Genomic DNA, 11,012 nt, shown 5'->3' with positions numbered 1-11,012 from the left:
ATTAGAATAATAAAAAAAACTATGCAAGCATGGAAGAGTGCAGTATTAACACTGAATCATTGTTAGATTGTAGATCACTTAGATTGTAAGCTCTTTGAGGAATTGAGTTCAATTTGAACTATGTCAAACTACAGAACGTGTTTTTGAATCTGAGTAAAATTCGAGTCAACACCCAAGAAAGGCTCATAATCTGATGGGGATTTTTTTTTTCAATGTATTTTTTATTTTAATGAAATGGTTTACATTTTTACCCATTTTTATTGTTATATCGGATTTTAACAATCCAAATCCAAAGCACAAACATTTTTTAGAAGCAAAACCAATAACACCAGTTTGTGTCCCCACTCATCCTTTATCCCTTTTCCTGTCTGCCTGGCATTCATGTCCAAGAACAAACAATGGCAGCAACAACATTGGAGCTTGATGACTGATAGTACTGTAGATCTTCTAAGAACTTTCAGCTTTATTGCCCACTTATTCGCAGCATTTTAGAGTATGCCAATGCCTATGTCATTTCTAGAGATTTCATTAGACTTCTATACAGTAGCAACATACACATTTCTTTATCTGGTGCCCTGGACTCAAAAAGTAACTCTACGAAGAATACAACATTGCCTTGCACTACTTATTACACAACATATACAAAACATAGGAATAGCAAAACCTCTGAGTCTCTGGAAAGCAGTTACATTGACTTTGTAAAGCACGGCATACATTGGTGGCCCTTTATAAATAAAAGTATACATGCAGTCCTCAAGAGGGGTTCAGGTGATGCAGCATCTGTTATATTCTTAAGCTTAGTGATTTCTAAGAGAGATTAAGGTGTTTAGCTGTCATTTACATGGAACATCCATAGTTCATTGTGCAATTGGTATTGTCTTTCATAGCTATCCTTCCACATCTTAACGTTCTGAACTTATAGTACAGTATGTATCACTCTTTTCTCAAACACATTTGAACCCCTTACTTGATATATTACTAAATATGTGATATCCTTTACTATGGAATTTATTTAATAGGCTGTACTTGCTTGGCAAGGTTTGCGCACTATACATTTTAGGGGCCAGTATTGTTTGCATTGCATTCATTGGAATGCATGGACAATTGGGTCAACCTCCCAGGTCCCTAACCTAAGAGAATATCCTGTATGGTAAAGATATGCTCTTTGGCACTGGGTACTATTTACACATTTATTCTGAGAGGTTACCCTTTATTTTGAACCTTGGGAGGAAGATATACTCTAAACCCTGTTAACACTTCCTCTAGTGGAAAACACAATTTATTGCACCCAATACATTTTTCCTAAATGACTTTAATGCCATCAGGCTTGAATGAGAAACAGACAATTAAGATCTAAAAAAAAAAGTAAAAGCTAATAATGATTTATATTAATACAGAACATCAATAAAATAACTATTTAATGAGGGGAAATAAAATTATTTTAGAGAATAAAAAGTAATACCTACTGTCATGAGAAATAGCTGCAATAAAATTGCTGTTACGTATAAAGACAACTTCAAATAAGCCAAGATTTGCTGTGACCCACTGAAAACTGTAACAATGAAAAATGACAATAAGATTCTCTCTTACATTTTATTTCCTATGACAATACCTAATCCCTGTGATGTGATTAATATGGAGCATTCAAAAACAATGCAAGCCAGAAATCATAAGTAGTAATCATAGCTGCACCTCAGTGGGTTTCCATAGCAACAAGGCTAAAAACTGTGTACCAAAATTCTTCCCTGCCATCGATGGAGACGCAGATCAGAAAATAAGGGAGCGGGCAGAATTTCTGACAGAGTGAAACAACTAAAACTGGTTATCTGAAGAATAAAAAAAAATGAACAATTCATGGATACTTATTACATGTTTTTTGAGCAGATGCACAAAAATACACAAAAAAAACCTCCATTGGACTATTGTCCATATTCATTGGACATCCATATTTTGCTATCAATATAGTTGAGAAATGGCACTTTCATGTGATAGAACTAAACAAAACATATATTTGTGTATTCACTAAACACCAGCAGTTGTAAACTTACTGAAGAGTAGAGAAGGGCAAACCAGTCCAAATCCGTTTCCCTTCATTCCGCGGATTGTTTAGATCGGGCCCGTCAAACTCAGATTAGTTTGGGGGCCAATTCTAAAATCTGACTGCAAGACTCTGGCCGCAACAGGAAAAAATAAAATACATAGTCACTAACCTACACGTACGCTCTAGCTTTTCTTATAAAAAATATGTAAGCGTCGCTGGTAACTCTCTCCCCCATCCCCTCCTCCATCCCTTCTCTCTAGCCCCATCCCCCGCTCTCCCCCATCTAAAGAAGAGGAAACATAATCCCGGTAAGTGGCCCTGAGAGAGGGGGAGGGAGACAGAGAGAGAGTCAGACACACTATCTTTCTCTCTCTCTCTCTCTCTTTCTGACACTCTTTGTTTCTTTCTCCGACACCCTCTCTCTGACACTCTCGCTCTCTCTCTCTCTGACACACTCTCTGACACACACTCTCTCATACACTCTCTCTAACACAAAACACCCACCCCCACAATACCCCCACAAAACTCCTCTCCCACAAATACCTCCTTCCCCGCAAAAAACACAATACCCCCTTCCCACACCTTACCTTGGGGGGAGCCTCTGGTGCTGTGGAGCCTCTACTTCTGGCGCACACCAGTGGGGTACAGAGGTGCACATGAATGGGGGTGAAGGCTGGAACATAGGGGGGCAGAGGAGGACCAGCAGGGGGAAGAGGAGGCCCAGCATCCGGACACAACTTCCAGTGACAGCTGGGCTTGAGAGCAGGGTATGTTTGCAGAGCAGCTGTGGGCCATATGGCGGGAACATGTGGGCCGCATGCCGCCCGAGGCCACGTGTTTAACAGCCCTGGTTTAGACCAAATCTGTCCTCCCCAGCAAAATCCATCTGCAGATTGGGTACTAAAAAAGCTGAACTGTTTCATTGAAATCAGTCAGTGAATACAATCCGGGTGAATTTTTAAGAATTTGAACTTCATATTTAATCCGAAATCCGGCAACAGTGCAAGATCCAATTTAATAGTATATTAGTAGTATATCCAGTTGCATATATGTAGCCCTTGCGCGTATCAGAAAACCTGTGTTTTATTTCATCTCACCTGCTACCAGTAATCTATAGTCCTCGTGTATATATTATTACTTTGTGCTTGAAGTCCTTTCAAGGTTTCAATGAACAAAATAGATATCCTTTGGAGGTATGCTAGTATGCTCCCCTTCCCCCCCAAAGGAACTGCAGATCCAAAAACTGCAAAATTATTTCTACTGAAGAGAGTACTGAGATTCAAATGATTGGTAAAAAAAAAAGTTTGCATGTTAATGTCATGATTATATATATATGTGTGTTCCAACTATATTCTGAGTGCATATGGATGTGTCCATTAACCCTTTTCTGCAAAAGGAGATTGCAATACATTTTGATAATGAAGGAGAAATCAGCACATTTTACAAAACAAAAAATCCTACCAAATGAGTATAAGAATAGTCTCTATTTTCTTCTATATAAATCTGCTCACTGGAATGTAACCATTGAAATGACACCATACTGTAAGTCTTCCATTTGTAACTGAGGGGTGCCCATAGAAGGCCAATTCTGTTAGCGGGGTGGATGAGCTTGCCAGAGCGAAGTCGGACCCAGAGTACCATGTTTGGTCAGTGGCTCTTCTCTGCCATCTTCACACACCCTTCAATAGCTACCAAAGAAACACGTTGGTAAGTCTAAAGGCTGAATAGTCTTAACTAGTAACAGCAATATAAATGAGCTATCTCACGAACGTTTTTTATTTTTAAGTACCTAATAAAAATGCTTTGTTTCCTTTTAAACAATGTACAGTATAGATCATGAAAATGTGTGTGTATTAAGAAAGCATCGATTGTGGAAGCAGTATTTCAAATGCAATAATACTCCAATTAAACATGATCTGTTTCTGCAACAATGTTTTTCTTCTAAAGCGGGACTCTAAATATGAGCACATACAATCATTTTCTCTACCCCATGCCCAAGCCAGCCGGGCAGAGGCCCAGTAAGAAGAAAGATGGCAAAAGGACATCACAAAAAAGGAGGAATCAAAAAGCAAATTAAACCCCCAACATATCAGCTTACAACCAAACGAATGTATGACTTTAAAATATTTCATAATTCTTATTAGATAGGTGTATTTGTACGAGAACAGGCTTAACTCCTTAAATATGCTACTATGGTTGGGAAGGCATCTTTAAGACATTTTGCATTCTGCAATGGGACTTACCATCTGTATGCAAAACAGTTCAAATCTGATTCCATATTTATTATAGGAATGTTGAACATCACTGATGTGCTTGGTCTCTCAGTGCTGCATTGTTTGCTATAATTGATCACAAATTACTGTATAAGTAATTGCCACTCAAAGCAGAGTAATGTTTGTCATATGGAAATACTGTCATCTGTGTGTACCACCACTAGAGCCCCACTTTGAAATGAATCAATATGAAAATCAATCAGTATAAAAATACATAATTATTAGTGGTGACCTTGTTTCAAAACCAGTTTATGTCTCAATGGTTTTCTTTGCACAGGGCCAGTGTACAGGATCTGTTTGGCAATATTTTATGTATGTATTTATTAGTTTATTTTTAAAACATGGGCTGGCAAATTCAGATTGTGAGGTGAGTTAATGTTTTTGAGAATATTTATTTTTTTAAGATGGGAAAATAATGTTTTCCTTTTATTGAGTTAACTGTATGCATTGGATGATTTATGTAGCAAAAAAAATTGTTTCACGCTAAATCTGAGCTGCTAAATGTGTCTCCTGTATAAACATGTTGACTGGGTTCATTAGTCTGCCATGCCCAACAACTTACTGAGCTCACTAGAGCATATTAAGCTAATGTCAGACAGGAGAGCTAGAATGCAAGGTTGATATGCTTGCTTTTTAAATAGAACTCCTGCTTTCACAGTGATATCTAGGGACCTACGTGTTCATGAAGAATACAGTACAGTGAAGTCTACAATGAATGTGCTCTTCAGGTTCCTGGCATACATCCAAAAAGGTGGTCAATTGGACAAGTTAATGTTTCCTTTGGGTACCTCTCATATTACAGTATACATCAGATGGTGAAGAAGTCTGTTTCAAGTGCTACATATCTACATATTTAATTGAATGTGAAGTTAGATTTCATTCATAGAGACTGTATGAAAACCTCTCTATAGACAAGAATAGTATTATCACATTTATCAATCTGGTAAGCCTAAAGCTGATTATAAGTGATTATAAGTGTCCCCCCCCCCCCCCCCCTTACCAGTTCCAAAAATCTATTTAAATTCACCAGATAACAAGCAGGGCACCTTCACCTGAATTCACAATTTAAACAATTTATTTACATCTTCTTGCATCCATGTCAGTGTATACATGTCTCTCTGTGTGAGTCCTGTTTCTAACTGATTCTTCAAATGAAACCTCAGCATCCTCACCTTTCAAGGGACAACATTCCAAGGTTGCCAGGACAACCCTGACTGGACCAGTATCATACACATACACACACATACCCAGCATCTCACGCACATACGCAACCTTCTACTGCTACACATTCACCACCACTAACATATACATGTCCTCATATATACGTACCTAATAATAGTATTTAACAAAGCTATATCTAACATATATAATACAGTATATACTGTATGTAGGCTTACCAGTTCTAAGGTTAAAAAAACTTAATACAAAAACATATAAACTTAACATAACATATAATGATCTTTTCATAAAAAGCTTCTGAACAGAAGAAAAAAATATAAAATGCTTTAACATCAGCATATTGTAAAGTAAATAATTGTAGGCTTTAAATAATTATAGCTTAAATTTTTATCCGCTATAAATCAATATGACAGATTGGCCTCCTCAGGGTCTCAGTTGGTAGTAAGGTGCATAATGCCATCCTTTTGTTATTTGTTTTGCTGGGAGCTGTTTGCAAAAATGTCATGTTGTATATTGCATTTGTTTAATTCAGGGGTGCGCAAACTTTTTAGTCTGCGCCCCCCTGCCTGCTCTCCCACCATGCTCGCGCCCCCCATTACCTTGTCACCAGCGATTCTAAAAACGCAACGTCATGTTACGTTGCGTTGCCATGGCAAAGTGACATCATGTGACCCTGCGATGTAATTTGACGCCACATTGCCATGGTGCGCCAGAAGCCGCCGTAGATCAGGTAAGGGAACTTACAGAGGCCTTGCACGATCTAATTTAAATTTAAATACTTTGGGGAAGAGCGTGGGGCTTCTGTAATCTGTCACTTGGATGTAGCATTGGGCAGTCTTTTGTATACATTTGCCACGCTCAGTAGCACTCTTTTTGACATAAATATATATTCATGATGTGGTGGGTGTAGGAGTTTGAGCTAGCTGGGAATGTGTGTTAATCAATTTCTGACTGGTAACAGTTGTATGGAGGTAGGTGGCACCTCCCCCCAGAGCTCACTCCTCCTCACCTTTTAAACTTGGGCGGTCTTTTCACTTTGCTGCAAGAACAGGACCTACTATGGTTCTTTCCCCTCATACAGAGGTAAAGGGAAGGGTTCACAGTGTAGTGTAGGACCTGCATTAATTTGGTTATACCTTGATGTTGGTATGCAGGCTTATGATGCTTTGGCCAAAGGGTTTAACTAAATATCCAAGTAATTATTATTAATATTGAAGTATTTAAACTTTATACTTATTCCCATATATGTTTTGTCAATTGGATATAGCATTGGGCACCCCTGTCTTTTGTTGTATACATTTGCCACGCTCCGTAGCACTCTTTTTGACATATATATATATATATATATACATGATGTGGTGGGTGTAGTAGTTTGAGCTAGCTGGGAATGTGTGTGTTAACCAATCTTCACATAGGCTGTGTGCTTAGTCTATTAAAACGTAATGTTATAGGATTGGTAAGGTGCAGATTATTTTACCCAATGCAGGTAAGAAAGGGTTAAAAAGGACTGGTTATCTACTTGTTTTCACCTCCAGTGTCTTCTTCTTACGTGGCTTCCTTAGGACATGTTCAGATAAAGAAAAGACAGGACATAGCTGAAAAGTACAATGTATTACACCACATAACATGTAGCAATCACACTCACATTTTGTACAGAAAGTCTAAACCGGGCAGGTAGTGCAAAATAGCACAGCAGAAGTCTCCAGAAGCAGATGGTGATACTGTCAGACTTCGAGGCTCCGAACGCTCGATTCCCCCAGCTTCTGACGTCATGTCCATTGACGTCACTTCTTGTTTCGCTGCATACAGAGATGTCTCCAATACTCTGCTTTTCATAGACAGAACAGCAACTGAGTTCTCTGCAAGTAGGGCTCAGGACTTGCGTTTCGTGTTTCACCGCATGCTGGCGTAATTTCCTCCTTGGTGGTTGCAGTTTCCAAGTTTAGTTTTCTCCCCAGAAAAAATGACTGCTGCGCTTTCTCTTTTTCAGCTGTGAGAGTGACATTGTTATTGTCTGCCTCGTCGTTACTTCACCATTTTTATTTAACTCCATTTAACATCTCATTTGTTTTTGCAATTTGATCCCCAATACCTGGAGTAAGACTGCAATCCTGCGCATGAGGATTTTGAGTTGTAATGGAAAGCAGTCATGTGGCATTCACAATTTTTCACTAAGTGCTTTTTTCAGAATTTGATAGAGCCATTTTCACCGACAGTCTGTTGCTTTTGAATTTCTAGGCCCATACATACAGCATGAAATTTGGAATCAGGTGTAGTAAATGTAGGTGCCTGTCACTTCTGGTGTCAAACTAGTTCCTGAGCTGTTCAAATACTTTTTCAGCTGTATTTAAATCTTCATCAAGCCAACAATTTATCTCTCAAAAGGCTACTCCATCCAAGTATCATAGCAACTTTTTGTGTATCTGTCACCTGATACTGCATGAATAAGACCTTATTTTTTCTCTCAAATGCACACAGTACTTGTAGCTTTAAACAATTGATTTACAACTCCTCACATCCATGTCAATTTATACATATCTCCCCGTGCAAGTCATGTGTCTAACCGACTCTTTAACTGACCCCTCAGCATCCTCCCCTTTCAAGGGACAACATTCCAAGGTTACCAGGACAACCCTGTCTGGAACTACATCTTATACATACACCCACATCCTCAGCATCTCACACATATTCGCAACCTCCTACTTTTGCTCATTACATAAGGATATTATTTGACATTTTATTTATTGAGTATTATTATTTTTTTGTATTGTACTAATAACTGCTAACATTAAGATGCTATAAATGTGAACAGTGAAAGCAATTAAAACAAATAATTCCTGAATAAAAATGTCCTGTTAAGGGCTAATGCAACACCAACGAAGATGGACGTATAAGAACTGAGCAACACCAAGTGGCCCCTGATGCATCCATACTGAGTAACAAACAGCATCGCCCTGGCGAAATCTAGAAACTAGTCTTGCAGGAGGCTTCTCAATTTTTCAAAAGACAGTCTTAGGCACTAATTCTGTAAGGTGTGAAAGTCCAGGTGACATGTCTGCGTGGTGGGTTTTTATGCCTGCTGGGAGGGTTGAGGGAGGATTTAACCCGTTCGTTACCTTAGCGGTTACTACCACTTTAATTTGGCCATTACAAATGAAACACTTATCGAAGCTACTAGACTAGGCCCCATTGTCTTGAGCACAGGTCTATGCTGCTAGCAAGACACCAGGACCCAGACCTCTATTCCATGAGACAGCTGACCCTGTACCCACCAGAGGATCGCCCCTCAACAGACACCAACCCAGAGACTGACATAAAGGGCCCCCTGCTTACAGGTACCTCTTAGGACTTTGGGGTTATAGGTTGGAAAGAGGCTTGTCCTCCCAGCGCTGCAGAGAGGGACTGGGAAAGTGAGTTAGTCCTTACAAAGGGATTGGATATTTATTTATTTTGTGTTTCCTGCATTGTTTAAAGTGACGGGTTGAATAAAAGCTATGGTTTAATTTCCCCAAATCTGGTTGTACCTCCGCACATGTATCTTATACACCCCCTCTCTCCTCTCACTCTCCTCCCTTTCCATAAATTACCCCACTCCTCACACTCATTCCCTCCCCCTACACACAGACACACAACCCCCCCCCCCTCAAAATACATACCAAAAATCCCCACACTCCCCCACAGTTACAAAAAAAACTTCCCTAACCCCCAAATATATACAAACAAATCCCCACCCCCCAAATATATGCAAACCTCCCTACCATCCCAAATATATACACAAAAACATACCCCCCCCCCAAATACATACAAAAAAACCACTCCCCCAAATACATACCAACCCCCTACCCGGCAAATACATACCAAACCCCCCCACCCCACAAATACATAACCCCCCCCCCCCAAATACATATAAAAAAATCCCAGCCCCAAATACATCAAAAATAAATAACTACAAACTTACCTACCTTGGGGGTGGTCTCAGGCCTGTGCTGCCCCGGCTCTCTCCCAACTGCTTTGCCCGGCTGCCGGTCCTCTTTACTACTGGGCCCAGCTCTTATCAGCTGCGGGCCTCCTTCACTGACTGTCCCACGCCGAGCTTCTGACGCGACCTCTCTCTCACGCCGGTGCACGCCGGAAGCTGAGCCCAGCTTGCTTACGGCGCGCGCCGACATCATTGAGGCCAGGCATGGGACAGTCAGTGACCAACGGCGACGAGAGGACTGGCATCTGGTTAAAGCAGTTGAGCCCAGGCCCAACTTCCAACGCCGGACGGGACCCCCTGCAGCCTGGGACACTTGTCCTGGCTCTCCCCCCCTGTCGGTGGCCATGCATGTATTATCTTTAACTGTTCATGAAATGTCTTTAAATATAATGTATAACCCTGTTCACTTAATGTAACCATGTATTATTATCATAACTGTGCCCAGGACATACTTAAAAACGAGAGATAACTCTAATATATTACTTCCTGGTAAAACATTTAATAAATAAATAATAAATGTCATATAAAAGTTATAAACTCAGTCCTTTTTCCTAATTGCACATAAAGTCATGAAAAAAATGGATCTGTTGGAGAATCCTGTTGCATCTCTATAAGGGGCCTCTTATTTCCTCCCAGGGTTATATATAGGAAACACTGAAAATGTATTGGGCACAAATTACAGGCAAAAACTCCAATAGTCTAGTAGCTTTTAATAAAATGTGGCAATAGATGTAAACAAGTGTCTTATGCGCTCACAAACAGACAGTCAAAGTCAGCTTTCCTGTAAAAAGCTTGTGGCTCTGAATCTGTAGCACTCTTTGGTTGTCTCTGCTCTCCCCCCCCCCCCCCCTTTCTCGGGTGCAGTGCGGCAGCATTTTCAAAGACCGCAGCATGTGTGACATCACAGGAGGCTCTAAAGGGGCCCAGACTGGTCCACCAAATGCACATTTTCTCGTGACTTTTGCGCTTTGTATTTTGCACTGTAGAGCATTAATTGGACGAGGCGTTCCAATTCCAAGTGGTGTCTGACCAAAAATTATGAAGCCTGTGAATGCAGGTACACAGTCTCTTGGATAAGCTCCAATGCTGTCTCGCTGATAGCTAACTGAGCTTTTCCATCAAGATGCTATTGTTGTAGTCTAAAACCTCCAAATGAGACTGGATTGGGCCTTGAAGCTTGACATCTCCACAGCATTGGAAAGCAATGTTTATAATACAGATATATAAGCCAAATGTATGTAGTCATAGTGAATATTAAACTAGTGCTGTCTCTCAATTTAAGGACTGCACAAAGACAAAGGAGTACAAAGCATGTGTTTTGGATTGTGCTTGGTTTAGCGAAAGTTCCAATTTATATTCAATGAAATAAGATATTATATAAAACAAGATAAATTGTTCATATAAAAGACATAAAGGGCATTATTTGCTGTTGATATGTCAATCACATACTAAACATAATCATATTTCCATGCCATAAATGACAAGCTCCAGTGATATGTGGCGATAGAGGACACTGTCTCTGTTATCCAGTTTACATGTC

At 39.9% G+C, this 11,012-nt stretch overlaps 1 long non-coding RNA gene across 2 annotated transcripts; it reads right to left on the bottom strand.

The window, feature by feature from the left end:
* Positions 1-256: 256 nt before the first annotated feature.
* LOC142503378 (uncharacterized) lies at positions 257-8,089 on the bottom strand. 2 transcript variants are annotated; one of them, XR_012803991.1, is made up of 6 exons: positions 7,139-8,089; positions 4,285-4,380; positions 2,629-3,729; positions 2,049-2,170; positions 1,467-1,552; positions 257-807 (listed from the first exon to the last, which is right to left on the bottom strand). It is a non-coding gene; the product is annotated as an uncharacterized LOC142503378 (long non-coding RNA). The 2 variants fall into 2 exon arrangements; XR_012803990.1 differs by lacking the exon at positions 4,285-4,380.
* Positions 8,090-11,012: the final 2,923 nt, after the last annotated feature.

Source organism: Ascaphus truei, chromosome 10 (assembly GCF_040206685.1).
Source record: "Ascaphus truei isolate aAscTru1 chromosome 10, aAscTru1.hap1, whole genome shotgun sequence".
Taxonomy (NCBI): Eukaryota; Metazoa; Chordata; class Amphibia; order Anura; family Ascaphidae; genus Ascaphus; species Ascaphus truei.
Note: the sequence above shows the minus strand (reverse complement) of the source record. Positions and strands in the feature narration are given on the sequence as shown.